Source organism: Anastrepha ludens, chromosome 2 (genome assembly GCF_028408465.1).
Source record: "Anastrepha ludens isolate Willacy chromosome 2, idAnaLude1.1, whole genome shotgun sequence".
NCBI lineage: Eukaryota > Metazoa > Arthropoda > Insecta > Diptera > Tephritidae > Anastrepha > Anastrepha ludens.
In genome coordinates, this window is record NC_071498.1 from 132,454,373 (window position 1) to 132,470,231 (window position 15,859).

Sequence of the window (15,859 nt, forward strand, 5' to 3'; positions counted from 1 at the left end):
GCCAATTTATTGTTGGGCGACACAAATATTAGCTGACAAATATTTGGAACATTTGCGCTTAACATGTGTTTTGGCAAATACAAAAAACAAAGAAAAAAACAAAACAAAAAAAAAAAAAAGAGTTCTAACTAAAACGCCAGTTGGATGCACTTCTGGTGGAAGTCAGACTAATCGCGTTAATTGACAATAATCGTCAGATACTTTTAACATCTATGGAAAAATATTGCCATTTATGCGATAAAAGTTTATTAGACTATAGAATTATAAGATATGTATAAATATGATTGGCATTCATAGTCTAATTAGAAGTTGACACACTGATAAGCTTTTTTCATTTTTTTATGTAAATTACGGCCTCTTGCCTAGCTGCAAGAACTCTGACGAAATTAGATTGGTTGTTGTTGTTGTAGCAATAGTCCTTGATCGGATATAAATCGGGTCGTTCCGGTTACGTTAAACTGACTGTCGCGGGAACGGAATGAGTTTGATCTCAACTACAACTTGTATCAAAAGTGTAGCTATATTTGCTTTAGTACAAGGTGAAGTCCAAAATAAATAATACTGAGCTAAAATCGAAACGACAATAGCTTTGTTCCGATAACTTCGAGTCTATTTATTCAAAATAGTCCCCTCTGGCCTCGATATACTGTTTTGCGCGATCTAAAAACTTTTCGAAAGAATGTTTGAGGTCATTGACCGCAACCCGAAATGTCCTCAAGGATGTCGGTACAATCCCTTTGGATGGCCTTTAGGGACGCAAAACGTTCTCCTTTCATGGCCAAATGCAATTATCCGAATAGGTATATAGAAGTCACAGGGAGCCATTTCAGGCGAATATGGTGATGGTTAAAATGCGATTTCTAGTCAAAAATTCAGTCACAAGTGTGGATTGATAAGATGGTACATTATCATTCGGTATTCAAGGCGAATTCGATGAATGCGATGCAAGAAAATAGAAAATTGCATTGACGGTTTGAACCATTGGAATGAGCTACTTGATTCCCTTGGAATCGTAAAAACAAATGAGCATCGTCTTGATTTTTGACTTCTTCAAACGCGATTTTTGGGCGGTGGCTCGTCTGGGGTCTTCCACTCGGCACTTTGACGCTTAGTTTCAGGTTCATGTAGGAAACACCACGTTTCATCACCAGTTACAATGTTGTAAAGCAAGTTCTTGTCTTTTCTCGCTTCTTTAATGAGGTCTTTCAAGCAATTTTTGGTCCTCAGTTAACATGTAGGTAACAATGAAACGTGCACAGACCTTTCGTAAGCCCAAATGACCCCCGGTGAGGATAGTATCACAATCAAAAAACTTAAAGTCCTACACGAAGAAGGGCTCAGGTTAGGTTATGTTAGCCAGGTTGCTTGTCTAAGACAAGACACTCGGTGGCCCTAAGGCCCATTGTGAAACCTGCATTTGATTCAGTTTTGGCCAGAGCGCTTTGGATACCTTGAAGTTAGCAGTCAGAGACCACGTTCTCTTGGTTTGAGCGATTACGTTCAAGTCAATCGCAGTTCAGAGCCTTTCCTTACACATTCGTTCGCTATTTCTTTTCCCTTCCCCCCAGAGTGGCTGGGGATCCAATAAGTAGAGGCCTTGAAGGCCACCTGCAGGCTGAAACACAATGGGAATTAGTACGGCCCCTGTCCGGGATTGGACAACAGAGAAATAACTTCGAATCAAAGCGTCTCTCTATGCCCCATCAGGAGTCGTAGTTGTGGCTCTTTTGCAGCCATCACAACCACGGTTAGCAAACGGGTTACTTCAACCCACAAATGAGCTTGGCAGGCTGAGAGAGGTTGCAGATGAGCAAAACTGATGTTACCTGCCATGTCCGAGCGACTGTCGTAGATCCTGCTCCCCCTGTTATTAAGCTGAAGGGACTGTAGGCAACTGACTCTTGTTGGACTGATAACGAAGCTAAAGCTCACCCCTATCGGTTGTGCAATTACCACGAGTTTTTTGAACACCTCCAAATGGAGAAAAGTCTTTACAAATTTGGGCAGAGTTTGTTTTCCCTCTGCAATACCGGCGAATCCGTTTTCTCTATCGACTCAAGGTGGCTCATGCAAATCCAATTCCAAGTATAAGTCCTCGAAAAGTTTTATAGTAAACACAGGGTATAACAGCTGGCTTTGGTCCGAACTTAACCTTGACAATTTGTCACTTTTTCGACATAATTTAAATTTTCTAAAAACAAATTCACAAATCAATCATCCGTCCAATAGCCAAAGCTAATTGTTATCTGACAGCACCAGAATTATTGCCTTGGGAACAAAATAATAAATAAAAATATGTAAAGAAAAAAAAATTGGAATATCAGTTAAGCCTAACCTTCAACTTGTGTTTATCCATTATAAATTATTGGTGCTATGATAGTGCAAAAGTGCGCAAATTATTCTGTAATATGTCAATAGTTAGCCAGCTAAGCTTAAAAAATTCGATATTTTGTCACAGTAAGAATGAGTAAGCGCTTATTAAATCAAAATCGATTTGCATGCTCTATGTAAGTAAGGCTTAATGTACTCGTACATACATAACTACACACATACGTACTAATATTAGCATGTATTTGAATGCTCATTCATATGCACTACATAGGTATGTAGCCCTGCAGGGAAATCTATTCGTACCAAACTGGTGCACGATATTAGATTGGATTAGATTCTTTATGAGGTTTGCACTTCGACCTCATGGCCTTTTGTGCCACTACTCATCACAGTACCTCATACAGACCCAGTTCACTCATTAAACTTAGCACAGAGCTGGGTTGGATTGAGCGTAACGACAAGAGTCCGCAGACCAAATCCCGATCATGTGCGATGACTTCGCGGTCTGCAGTAGCCTGTGAGAATGCCAGTGTGCATTCTCAGTTTCTCGTTGGGGAGGGTTCTGGGTTTTTAATCTTCTTTTGGTTGTACCCTTCCTGGAAGGTAAGTCCTCCTAGGATTTCGCCTGGCGTAGAACCATAGTTTGGAGCCAACAAACCTCGTTTAGCCTTAGTTCTTCACTCCTAAGCTTCTCTTTGATGGTGTGTTGTCCCATAGCATGGAAGGGCTCACCAATTCGTCCACTACTTCGTTCCCACTTATACCCATATGTCCTGGGACCCAAATTAGCCGGATGCAATTGTGCGTTCCTAGCAGATTAAGTTTCTCGATACATTCAAGGACCAGTGACGATTTGATCTCACAGGACGAGTGTCGCCTGATTGTTACTCAGAATAGTAATTCGCTCATTCCGGAAATCTCTGTCTAAGTATGCATGATATTAGATCGCGCCTCCTCTCTGTGTTATGTTTAACAAACTATACAAATTTACTGTATAATTTACGAGAGAGTATCCGACTGCTTTTAAATCTGCATTGGTGTGAAACAAAGATGACTGCCGTCGCCATTACTCTTCTCTGGAATGTTCTTCATCTGACGCAGATGATGAAATGGAACAAATTATTGTAGAAAAAATGAAATCATGCGATTCCCAAGCTCGTTATTTTGCATTTTCCTTTATGTTTTTTAAATTTAATTCGAGGTAGCCCAACTGAACATTTTTTAATTTCTGTAATTTTTCATTCATGTTCGTAAAACTTGCAAATCGATACTGGTTTTGCGTTCATGTACTTTTTTTTATATTTTTGTCTTTGAGAGAGAATTCTCCGAAAGTAACTTACTGCCAAGTTACTGGATAATTTTTACATGAACAGACCTAATATCTTGGTGTTATTCTCCCACACAAAATGGCGTTCGGCTAGTACTTAAGTTAGGTTAAACGGCTGCCCTTGCTTGGGGCCCACTTGGAAAAATATTCAAAACTCGTCCGTTGTGATACCATAGAGAGGGAGAAAGGAGAAGGGAAGGAAGAAGGAGCCTTAGGATTAGGGGATGATGACCATGCACTTATGCTCTGGTTTACGTTCGTAATTAACCGCATCAAGCTACTGATGAACTTCATAAGATGTATGATATTTAAACCCGCTATATCCGCAGGTGTAGCGATCTACCGATCTACCCGTGGGCAGAAGGATCTCGCGATCTTACACGTCTAGCTCAGCGCTCGCTGAGTTGACTCGAGGTCCATCTTTCCAGGAGCACACCACAGGTTCTTAAGCGAACCCCAATACTCTCATTTTGCGACGGAACTTTTGATGTTTTTGTTGGTGTAGCAGCATAACTTTCCCGTAGATATATGCTGGAGTGACAGTCCTTGGCCGGATATAAATCCGGGTCGTTTCGGCAACGTAGAATCCACTGCTTCCTTAATTGCAGCTACCTTCGATTGGAAAACACTGCAGTGGTCCGGAAGTCTGAATTTGAGCTTGATGGGGAGCTCCTCAAAGAATACTCCCCCACCAACCCTTCCGTCCAGTCTCGAGTCATCCGTGAACATGTTTGACATGCCTTGCCGCCAAATTATACACCCTGCCCACTCATCCCTTGAGGGAATATGAGTGGAAAAAGGTCCGCTCGAACCTAGCGTGGGTGTACAATGATCCAGTATCATGGGGATGAACTCCAAATTTTTAAGAATGCTAGAGTGTCCGTAGCTTATGGCCCGAACTCCTTAGTCTGATTGCTGCACGTGTCAAGATTGGTTTTAAAATCGTGTTATAAAGTCAAGAATTGATTTATGGCGAGAGACTCCAGCTTTTGCCGATAGTGCCCTTACAACCATCCAAGGCGACTCTTACCATCCTAATTCTCTCCTCACTGTTTGGCTTCCACGTTAGACCTCTGTCAAGGATAAGTCCCAGATACTTCACTGTCAGGGAGCACCAACGGAGCGCCCGCTATTGAGGGGAGAAAAATTCTAGGTATCTTATATTTCCCAGTAAATAATCAAAATACCATTCTTTCTATGTGTGAGTTTCTGAGAAAATGGAGCTTTTATGAGAAAAAAAAGGTTACATATTACTTTAATGTTGTTCATAGATGCTTTGTTACCACGGCACGTAATTCGCTCTCTAAGTAATTTGCCAATTACCTTGTTTCCACGGCGCTTTTATATTTCACTTTGACAGCTCTCCCTCTTGTTCTTTGCTATTATTATTTGTTGAGAATATCGGTGATGGAGAAAAAAGGAATTTAGAGCTAACAAGGATGATGGATACCCGGTTTCCTCGTTAGATATGGTGAAACAAAATTTTGTTTGAGGGGAACTTTGGATTCTACGTCATTCGTTTTGTGTATCACAAAATTTAGCTTTAGTTAAGTGAAACCCAAAACGAATGACGATATGACATCGACATATCTGTCAAATTCGCTCAGAGCCGAATAACGGTCTGCTAGGTAGTACACCTCTAAAAATGTTTTCCCCATGTAGAGCTGAAGCTAAAGTTAATTTATTCATTCTATTTTCCAGCAATAAGAAAAAGTGCCCGCAAATGACAGCAGGCCGGCGAAAGGGTCCTGTTACAAATGTTGGACTAGCAGATAAATAACCTAATATTAGATATAGCAGAGGAGTTAAAGAAACTAGAATACAATTTGGTCACTTGCAAAATTACTGAGATATTCACCAACCTACCCGGTATTATTTTTTTTACAACACTTGTTTTTACTTCCACGATTAAAATATCGATTCAATTTGTTTTCGTCTTCATTGTGGGAGATTTTTACGTGGCGGATCCCAAATCCAGCGCACAACCAGATATCCTGGATTGCTTCGCCTACTCACATTAGCCCGCTCTTTAGCGGATGTTCCGAAGCTAGCCGGAGAATCTCTCTGGCCAAAAAAAGCTACTTTGGACTAAGTAAGTAGTTGAGTAGTATGTATGCGAACAAAACTAATGCAAGGCTCTCATCATGCCCGCCCGAACGTATGGTGCAGAGGCTTCGACAATATTCGATGAGGCGTCACTTGGAGTGTTTGAGTGAAAGATATTGCGGACGATTTTTGGATCTTTAGACGTTGGTGATGGCGAGTATCGTAGGCGAACAATAGCAGCGAATAAATATCCAGCGGCTATGTTGGTTGGGTCATGTCGTTCGAATGGATACAAACGCTCCGGTTCTGAAAGTATTCGATGCGATACCAGCTGGTGGTTGCAAGGACTTGGCTTTATTTGGTGTGTGCAACTGGTGCCGGTTGTCACGAGAAAGAAACGACTGGCGCGCTTTTAAACTCGACCAAAGTCCCTTAAGTGGTTATCACGCCAATCATTTTAGTTTTATAGCCTCTTTCAATAATAAAATTATGGAAGACAACGATTTGTTCGTAATTCGCAAGGTAATTGAGACTGAATTACTTACAAATTAAATCATGAATGGTGAATTACGTATATCGAAGGGTAATTACGAAGTGAATTACGAATGAGAGAGGGGCTTACAAATGAGAGACCGGCTTGCGAATGAGAGAGCGACTTACGAATGGGAGAGCGAATTGCGTGGCGTGCGAACATAGCAATGGAGACTCGATGACAGTATTTATTAAAAGCATCGGCGAAAATTATTGATGAGTATCGTATCAGAAAAGTATCGGATCAATTAAAAGTTTTGTGTAAAATTATTAAAACTTATAATACCAGCAAAATACAGAAGGCCCCAAAACAGGAGCGCATTTTTATTAGGTGCCAACTGCAATAAAACATTAATTTGTGAATATATCGCCTATGCCCTCCATTCACACTTAAGTAATTCCATAAAAATATCGAGTATGAAGCATGTGGAAGAAGTATCGAGCAGTTGTAGTTTCTTTTAACGTAGCAACACTACCCAAAATGGAGTACCGCATCGACTTTCATTCAACAGGCAACACGAAAATAGGCGCAAGATGTTCCAACAGGGATGTAATCACATAAATATTTAGTAACGCGACTAATGTTTATGTTAAAAATCGACAAACAAGTAGACAGGCAAACAAGTAAACCGCAACAACAAAGCCCCCACAACAACAACGTCCACAGCAATGACACGTAAAGCTGTTAACCTCAAACTGCACATGATCGACGCACTGAGACTATCCAATTAAATAGATTTGATGTATAAGTAACGCAGGTGTGGGGTATTTATTTAGCATTGGATCGGTACGAAAAATGAAGATGAACACATTTTATATTTATATAATATTTGAGAAGGTCTAATATCGAGCAGACTAGGATTGTAACCAGCATAATATTTATTTAGCAAGTACTTATTAATAATAATTTTTATAAATTTTAATACTCAAAATGGCTGTTGTACCTTCCCTTTACTGATTTGAAGATAGATGTATCTATTAAAAAAAAAAATGTATAGAATTTTTTTCTTTAGGAATTCTTTGTACAGAATTTCAGAAATATTTCTGTATAATAAATATTATCTGTATTGCATTAAGATGATCTGGATAGTTTTTTATTGCCATTCGCCGGGAAATATGTAGCTCATAAATTTCCAACCATCAATTTCGGCGAGGGTATGGTGAACCCACTCTTTGGAATGGGTAGTCGGTTCACAAGGGTCTGCAAAGCCTTTTCACAGGAGGTGCGGCTGAAAATGGACATAGATCTTGAAGCTAAATGGCACGGCATATAAATGTGATCTTATGAAAACTCGTAGTTGTTGGGTTGCAATCATAAATATATCAAAAATCAAAGGGTCGAAGAAACTTCAGATTGATGATGAATAACCTCTTTTTGAAATGCAAAAACTACACTCCATGCAAGGATGATAGATAACCAGGTTTGGCCTTGAGCTATGGTGAAAAACGAAATTGAGCGAGTAGCTTTGGCTGCCACGCCATCGAGGACTCGGGAGCCCGCTCATTTCGCACATATTCATACACTCGTTCAATCTTTCGTTGTTCAATGAAACCACATAAGCGGGGACTGTGTTAATTTTTTTTCTTATATCACTAACACAATCTAAATTTTTTCGTAAACAAACCGCTGTCATGACCCCGATTACGTCAGCCAATTAGCTGATTCCTTTAAATTCGCGATTTTGGCCGAGTTTAACAAAGCGCACCAGTCGTTTCTTTCTTATGCTAACCGGTGCCAGTTGGGCACATCAAGTAAAGACAAGTCCTTCTCCACTTGATCTTTCCAATGCAGAGAGGATGTCTTCCTCTTCTTGTACCACCAGTTGGTTGTTGTTGTTGTTGAAGTGGTTGAGTGTTTCTACTGAAATAATCCTTATTAGCGACTAGCATCGTTTTACTACCACTGTCCTCGTGTGATGATGTCTTGTTTTTTGCTTCTAAGTCATATCCATTTTGTGAGATCCAAGTATAACCGCAAACTCTTTATCTCGATGTCTGAGATCTCATTAATTTGCTTTAAGAAAGGCTTATCGAAAGAGCGAAGTCGTGTCCTAGCTAGCGCTGGACATTCACATAAGTAGTGGAAAAGACTTTCCTTCACCCCTTCCGCTTGACAGCTTCTGCAGATGGGATTGAAGGGGAGGTTGCGTCTGGCTGCATGTTCCCCTACCTTCCAATGACCTGTGAGGGTGGTAATGCATCGGTTACTCTCAGAGCCGGTACGTTTTGCCTCCATTCGGATGACGTGACCCAGCCAACAAAGCCGCTGAATCTTCCATCGCATACTGTACATTGTGAAAATATTGCGTGAGATAAAGTCAATTTGGTAAGCGAGGTCAAGCATGACTCCTCAGCCTCGAGTAGGAAGGGATGGAGGGATGTAGTAGAATAAGTCCTAACAAAAATCAGGGAGCAGATATTGAGAGAATAGAGCAAGTGACGGAAAAGCATGGAGATAAATCGTCGTGCAGTCCAAGTCTTATCACGCGCTGCAGCGCCAAACGTTGATACTTATGGTACTTACTTTTATTCAAGCACTCTTAATTTCTGCTTCATTTTCTTTCTTTCTTCTTAGACACAAGAGTGCCACACATAAGGTTTGTAACGATTATTACAAATTGCTTGGTATAGAAACACACTTCACATCGTAAAATCGTTATTTTGTTGTGTAAATTTCATTTTAATTTTTTATATTGTATAAAATATTTAATAATTAATTTTTGCACGAAAATCTTAGCTTACCTTAAAAAAGATTATTTTTCTTTGCGCTTACATATATTTATTTTTAGGTTGATCGATTTTGTGTTAAATGCAAGTGAAAACAAACTTTGCTAAAATCGATCAACAAAGCCGCAAAACGAAGACAAGAAGGAAAAAATAATAAATGAATAAGAAAAAACTATAGTTGTTTACTTTCAAATATTTAAATCATGTGGTACAATCATATGGTCTCTCCGGCTTAACCCTTTACAGTACATGGGCCCATACATGGTATTGCAATTTTATTTCCAAATTAAGCATTATAAAATTATTCAAACTATTTTAATCCATCTCATATAATTTATATAGCCATAATAAAACCCCAAAAAATTATATATTGTATGATTTTGTGACTTTTCGAAATAACCTCACTTTTGTGCAAGTGGGTGAAAAAGCAGAATTGAAGTGCGATTAATTCATTTTCAAAAAACGATAACAGAGTAAAACGTAAGTACTTTTTGAGAAACAAAAGCATTCCATGGAGTCGATATATCAGGTCACTCCATAAGTTCATGCGCATTTTACCCACAATTACACTTTTGTACGATTTTTGCATACAAAAAATTATTCACGGACTATAACGGAACTAATTACATATTCTTTGATATATTGCGCATTCAACAAGTGATTTCTTTTTAAGCACGTGTTGTTAAAAAATTAAATGGAATCTTCGAACGCGTATTTGTATTTGTTTTATAAAAGTGGTAAAAATGCAACAACTGCTGATGCAGAAATAAACACTGTTCACGGAGAGGATACCGTGAGTGTAAGGACTGCGCAAAAGTGGTTTTCAAAATTCCGAAGTGGTAACTGCGGCGTTGAGGATGCCCCGCGCCCTGGTCGTTGAAGACTTTAACTCCGACGCCTTGCTCGAACTCGTGAAAGCTGAGCCAAATTTGACAATCGATATGATAGCTCAGAGGAAAATGGGTTCCGCATAGACTTCCCGTCGCCAACCTATAGCAGAGAGTAAATGTGTGTTCTCAGCTGCTGCAGCGGCTTGAAAATTAAAGTTTTTTCAACCCTATCGTTACTGGTGATGAAAAATGGGTCCTTTACAATAATCTTGTTCGCAAACGCCAATGGTTAGATAAAGATGAAACACCAAAACCGACCCCTAGAGATGGTCATGACCCCAAGAAGATTCTCCTGTCTATTTAGGGGGATATGGCCGGTATTGTTTATTATGAACTTCTGGAACCAAACCAGACGATAACTGCTGATTGTTATTTCATCAGCTATCAAACCTGAATGAGGCACTTATAAAAAACTCGTCCGTCTTTAGTGAATAGACGCAAAGTTTTGTTTCACCACGACAACGCAAGACCTCACACCGCAAAGCAAACATTTGGCAAGCTGAACGAACTCGGATGGGAGCTAATGTCGCATCCACCATACTCTCCGGATATTGCACCTTGTGATTATCACCTTTTCCATGGACTTCAATCCCATATGAGTAACAAGACCCACTGCTCAAAAGAAGCTATAAAAAGGGATATCGAAGCGTATTTTGGCTCCAAGGACAAACAATTTTTTGAGCAGGGAATTACAAATTTGCCTAAACGTTGGGAAGACACTGTAAATAATGAAGGAAAATATATAATGGATTAATAAATACTTTAAACATCTTTTTTATTAATTTTAAAACCATCTTTAAAAGACACACGAACTTATGGACTGACCTGATACTCATCTCTCTCGACGGTTAATAATATTTCCGCTAATCAACTGTTTTCTCTACTTTAAAACTAGTTTTTATGACAAATATGAAACCTTTTCATTATTTCTTCTAATACGTCTTGTTGATAATTAAATAAAGCTGTTTCCACCGTAAAAAATTTTTATTAATTTATGCAGGAAAGGGTTAAAAATAATTACTAGTAAAACTAACGAGTAGAATTCACCGTCCCCCAGAATAAAGCTTCGGTTTGCTCTCTCTGAATTTTATTTGTCTTGAAAATAGTTTTTGCAAATTATTACTAATTGATAAGATTGATAATTTAGTTAATTAAAAACATTTAACGTTAATTAAATACTATTAACGGAATTCAATTCAGTATTTAATTAGTTGTTTGGTTTGAAGTCCACAAGATCCAAGCAAACTCGTACATAACCGATCGCATACGACAGCTGTCTCAATACGCATAACATTACGGCGATAACGGATTGCGTAACAACAACAAACGAATTTCTTCATGGTGAGAGTATTTTTAGTGTGCTACGTAGCCGACAGTTTTTCGGCTCTGAGCGAATTTGACAGTATAAGCTGATGGGCTGATGCCATTTGGGTCACCAAGCGGTTTGCTTACAAAAAAACTGAGATTGTGTTAGTGATATACGAAAAAAATCAACCAATCACAACGCTTCGCTGCCATCGGACCAACGACGGATTGAACGAGTGTGTGAATGAACATGTGAAATGATCGTGCAGAATTCGGCTGCAGAATGTCCCAAGTGACGTAACAGCCAAGGTACCCTCACAACTTTTGTTTCACCACAGCTAAATAGTAAACCTGGTAATCTATCGTGCTTGGAATTTCTTTAAGGATGATAGACTACCTTGGAATTTCTTTAAGGATGATATATTACCAGGTTTGGCCTACAGCAATGTTGAAAAATGAAATTGAGCAGGTAACTTCGGCTGCCACGTCACCGGAGGGTCGGCAGGCGAATTGTGCACGATCATTTCACATGTTCATTCACACACACGTCCCTTCAGTCGCTGTTCAGACGGCAACGAAGCGACATATATGTAGACTGCGTTGAAGTTTTTTGTAAACAAATCGCTGACTCTTTCAAATTCCCTGTGAGGTCGTTAACGGTCTGATATTGGCCACACCTTCTGAATTTTTTCTCCTTGGATAAGCATCATATGCAGAAAAATTCCAACTTCACATACCTAATCCTTCATAAAAATGGCAACAAATTGAAGAGAAGAGTTTTCGGAGAATTTTATTTTGAGCCAGCTAAGTAGCTCCTACGGAAGATTGAGTGTGACGCAGCCAACTTCAGATTATACTGGACTGTCGCAGATTTATCGGCACAGCACATCAGAAAGGGGTCCGTCCCAGTTTAGCCAGCCTGGAAGGGAAACCTGGAAAACATTGCCAAAGAAATATTTTTCTAAGATGCAAGTCGGAGATGCACACACCTTCCAACGCAGCTTATATGGATAGAAAATAACTATCCATGATCACGGGGCTGTTAACACGCCATGGCACACCATTGTCTGGCGCGCCACACCATTGTCTATCGGGAAACAACAACTTTTGTAGAAGCTGTAACAACGAGCCGTAAGACGCCTGCTTTGCGCTTTCCCACGGTAGTCGGTTCTACGTTTATTATTATTATTATTGTAGGTTAGTGCGCACTGTGACCAAAATTAAAATTTTTTAGCACATTTTGGGGTTTATGGTTCTATAATTTATATGTGAGCACGGCAATACCACCACGGTGGTGTAGTCGTTTTCTGCCAAGTGATGGATATTTACAAACGATGTGTTCTGAATTTTCTGTGTACATTTCACAGAAACGGCAGATGATGATCAGAGCGACCAATTTCCTTTAAGTGGTGTCTCTGGCTACACTGATCGGTAAAGTAATCAGGTAGAAGTCTTAAAGGGGGATTCTGGTCTAGAAATTTGAAAAAATCCATTTTGTATGCATATTTTCAATGTTTAGACCTTCAAAAATATTCCTTTCAACGGATTTTTCAAAATTCGAATTATTTCCGGAGATACACTGGATTTTGTGACGTGGCGTCTAAGCCGGCCTAGTGGAGCGTATCGCACAATGAGCGGCAGATGTTACCGGACGATTTGAGGACTCGTTCTTTCCAGAAAATCTTTTGTATCCCACACAACCTTTATATATTCCATACATATATGTATATATACTTTAAACTTCTATAATATGTACCTGAAAATATATCGCCGATTAAACCAGAGTCAGTACTAAATATTATGATCTAAGTTGTTCTATTGGAATTGTTGCTCAAACTTCAAACGCGATTTTCTCAAAACTACTTTTTTTCAGATGGTCGTCATGATATCTCAAGTTCTACTTGACCCATCGCTTTGAAGTTTGATAAGGTTTTTTTATTATACCTACATCTGTCTATCGCGCCTGCCTCGGGTTTTGTAAAATTTAAGTTTGAAGTATTTTTACAAAAATTTGAAAAGGCCAAAAAAAGGGGGTACACAATTTTTTTTGTTTTTCAAGTTGACACCATTTTGTGAATTTTTCTTTTTTCTTTGATCAACAATGGAGCACCGTTTTTTATGTAGCCCCACTCCGCCGGCCTGTAGTTCCACGATTTTTTATTTTTTTTTTATACTTTTTCAATATTAATAAAAACCATAAAAAAAATGGATAGTAAAAATGTTTATATTTTTTTTAATCTTAGTTTTAGAATTACCTAAACTTAAGGCGTCTAGACCAGAATACCCCCTTAAGTCTACTCTGTTGAGTGAAAGTAGTATATCAGAAATCCCGCTGCCTGACGTTAGGAATTGCTTGACTTGTCGCTGACCGATAGAATTTCGCCAGTGTTCAACGAATTTCTTCTCCTCTCCCCTCCTGAGAAGTTTGTTATTGTGGCACGTTGTATATCCATAGAAAGGCTCAAGATCAATTAGAGGCATGTTTGCCGCTTTTTAATCTAGATGGTCCGTTCTTTCATTTCCCTCATGCGCTTCGTGTCCAACAACCTAACCGAATAGTAATGTGTTGAAGTTCAACGTTACCGGAACGACTCGAATTTATATCCCGACAACGACGGTCACTCCAGCAGCGTCCCCTATAATTGCATGGGGAAATTTTATGGTGCAACAATAGCATTGGCTTTGCGAGTGGCCACCACTCTGGAGGAGAAGATGGAAATTCATTGGTTAAGGATATGAAAATTGAAAATTTGGGGCTTTATGTAGCATCATAATGGAGCTATTGGTAAATGATGCTATAAGAGCCAAATCCTATTCTCTTTAGTTTCAATTCCAATACACTTTTAGCACACAACAGAGTTAAATTTCACTTGAAATTTTTATAAATATGTTTAAGGGCAACGCCATATTGTTCTAAATAATATCCATCACACAATCGTTACTTACAGGCTTCGTCTCTGCCTTCAGGCTACTACTGTCCGCGTATTGGCAATAAAGCCTTACAGCTGTTAATTTTTATGTTTTTTTCTTTTTTTGGTTTGCAATTGCGTCCAATTGTTTTTGTTTTTTCTTCTTTTTGTTGTTGATTCGAAATTGTTTTTTATCCTCCGTTATTCGTGTTATTAGCTCTCACTCTCTCACAAAATTGAATTTGGGTAGTTATTAACTGTTTTGTTTTTTGTTTTTGGGAAATGAGGATTTTTTTTTATTTTTTGCTCATTTCTCCGATGTTATCATTTATTTGTATTATTTTTAAAATTTTAAAATCTGGCTTGTATTTTTTCGGTTTAGAAATATACGTTATTGCTGCTTTTAATTTGCACTGGCCAAATTTGGGGCTTTTTTAGTTTTAATTTTATTTTTTCAGAATTGGGTAGCATTTGAATCGATGATGGAAATATTCCTTCGCTTTTGTTGTGTGTGTGTGTTTTTTTTTTTTCAATTTTTAGCTTCGCACTGATTTTGCACTATGGTGTTTGCTGATATATTAGTCACTCAAAGTTAAATAGGAAACGAACGAAATGAAAAAATATTTTATATTTAAACAATTTTTGTTTAAAAATTTAGTTTGATAGGTAGGCCGTTTACCCTTTGGTTTATTATGAAATACTTGCAATTTCTACCAAAACTCTTCACAAGCTTCAAAATTCACAGTTTTATTATTAAATAATTTATTAACAATTAAATTTAAAATCCGTATTTCAATATAAGCAAAGTATTTGTTTTTTATGTATTTTATTAAATAATAAGTTTTAACTCGGTTAACTAAAAAATTTCATGACGCTAATTACACAAGTGAAACTATCATTTTATATTAAAATTTATTACTTCATTATTTTTATAAAATTTTTTTATTTCCATTTATTTCTTTTAATATAATTTCCTATTTCCGGAAACATTTTCATTCGTTTATGCAAATTTCACTAGTGAACGATTTTTGCATTACGCATTAATTATTTGATTATTTTATATTTAGTTTGAATCTAATTATAGTTTTCTAATTTCACAATCTCAAACAATTGTCCTTCTCGAAAATAAAAATATGAAAATGTAATTTTTCCAACAAAAAAAAGAAAAGAAAAAGCACAAATTTATTATACGCGCACAATTATTTTCGCCAATTCATTTCCTTAGCGAATGTCTTGACAACGGCATTTTTCTCTATGCACTTTTTTCGGTCTGCGACGTACCGCAACTTACTTGTGTCGTCTGTAAATCACATTCGGCCTTCGAGATCTCTGTGCATATGCCGTCAAATTTGTTTGTACGATTTTTTCTTTACTCAGACGTATGCGTGTAAATACATATGTATGCACGTCGTTTGCTTGCTTTCTATGCGTTTGCGTCGTTGTTGTTTCGCGAGTCGCATTGCCAACGAAACTGATGTTTTTGAAACTATAAACACACAAAACGTCTGAACGTGCTGCTACCAATGCCAATACCAACACCAATTCAACATAAAAAACACCTTGCTTTCCCCATCCATTCTACTCTCTCTAGTATTTTGCGTGGTATGTATGGGGAGCATATCTAACTCCACTCAGCCATTGCCCGTTATTCATTTTGAATGAGTAGCCTGCTCATTTACTCGTACTCATATTACACTATGTTACAGCGTATGGGATTTTTACATTGTGGATATTTTTGTGGTTTATTCGTACATATTTCGGTATTTATTCATGTATTTATTGCTAATTAATTT

At 38.1% G+C, this 15,859-nt stretch overlaps 1 protein-coding gene across 2 annotated transcripts in view; it reads right to left on the minus strand.

The window, feature by feature from the left end:
* Window positions 1-15,589, minus strand: part of LOC128855358 (protein phosphatase PP2A 55 kDa regulatory subunit) — a 76,876-nt gene extending 61,287 nt beyond the window's left edge. The window contains exons 1-2 of one of the 2 annotated variants that reach the window (XM_054090212.1): window positions 15,358-15,589; window positions 14,104-14,651 (exon numbers count right to left, since the gene is read on the minus strand). The gene's annotated coding sequence lies outside the window, so the exon portion shown is untranslated. Of the gene's footprint in view, window positions 1-14,103; window positions 14,652-14,985 lie in introns of both variants that reach the window. The other variant, XM_054090211.1, reaches the window with a different exon arrangement.
* Window positions 15,590-15,859: the final 270 nt, after the last annotated feature.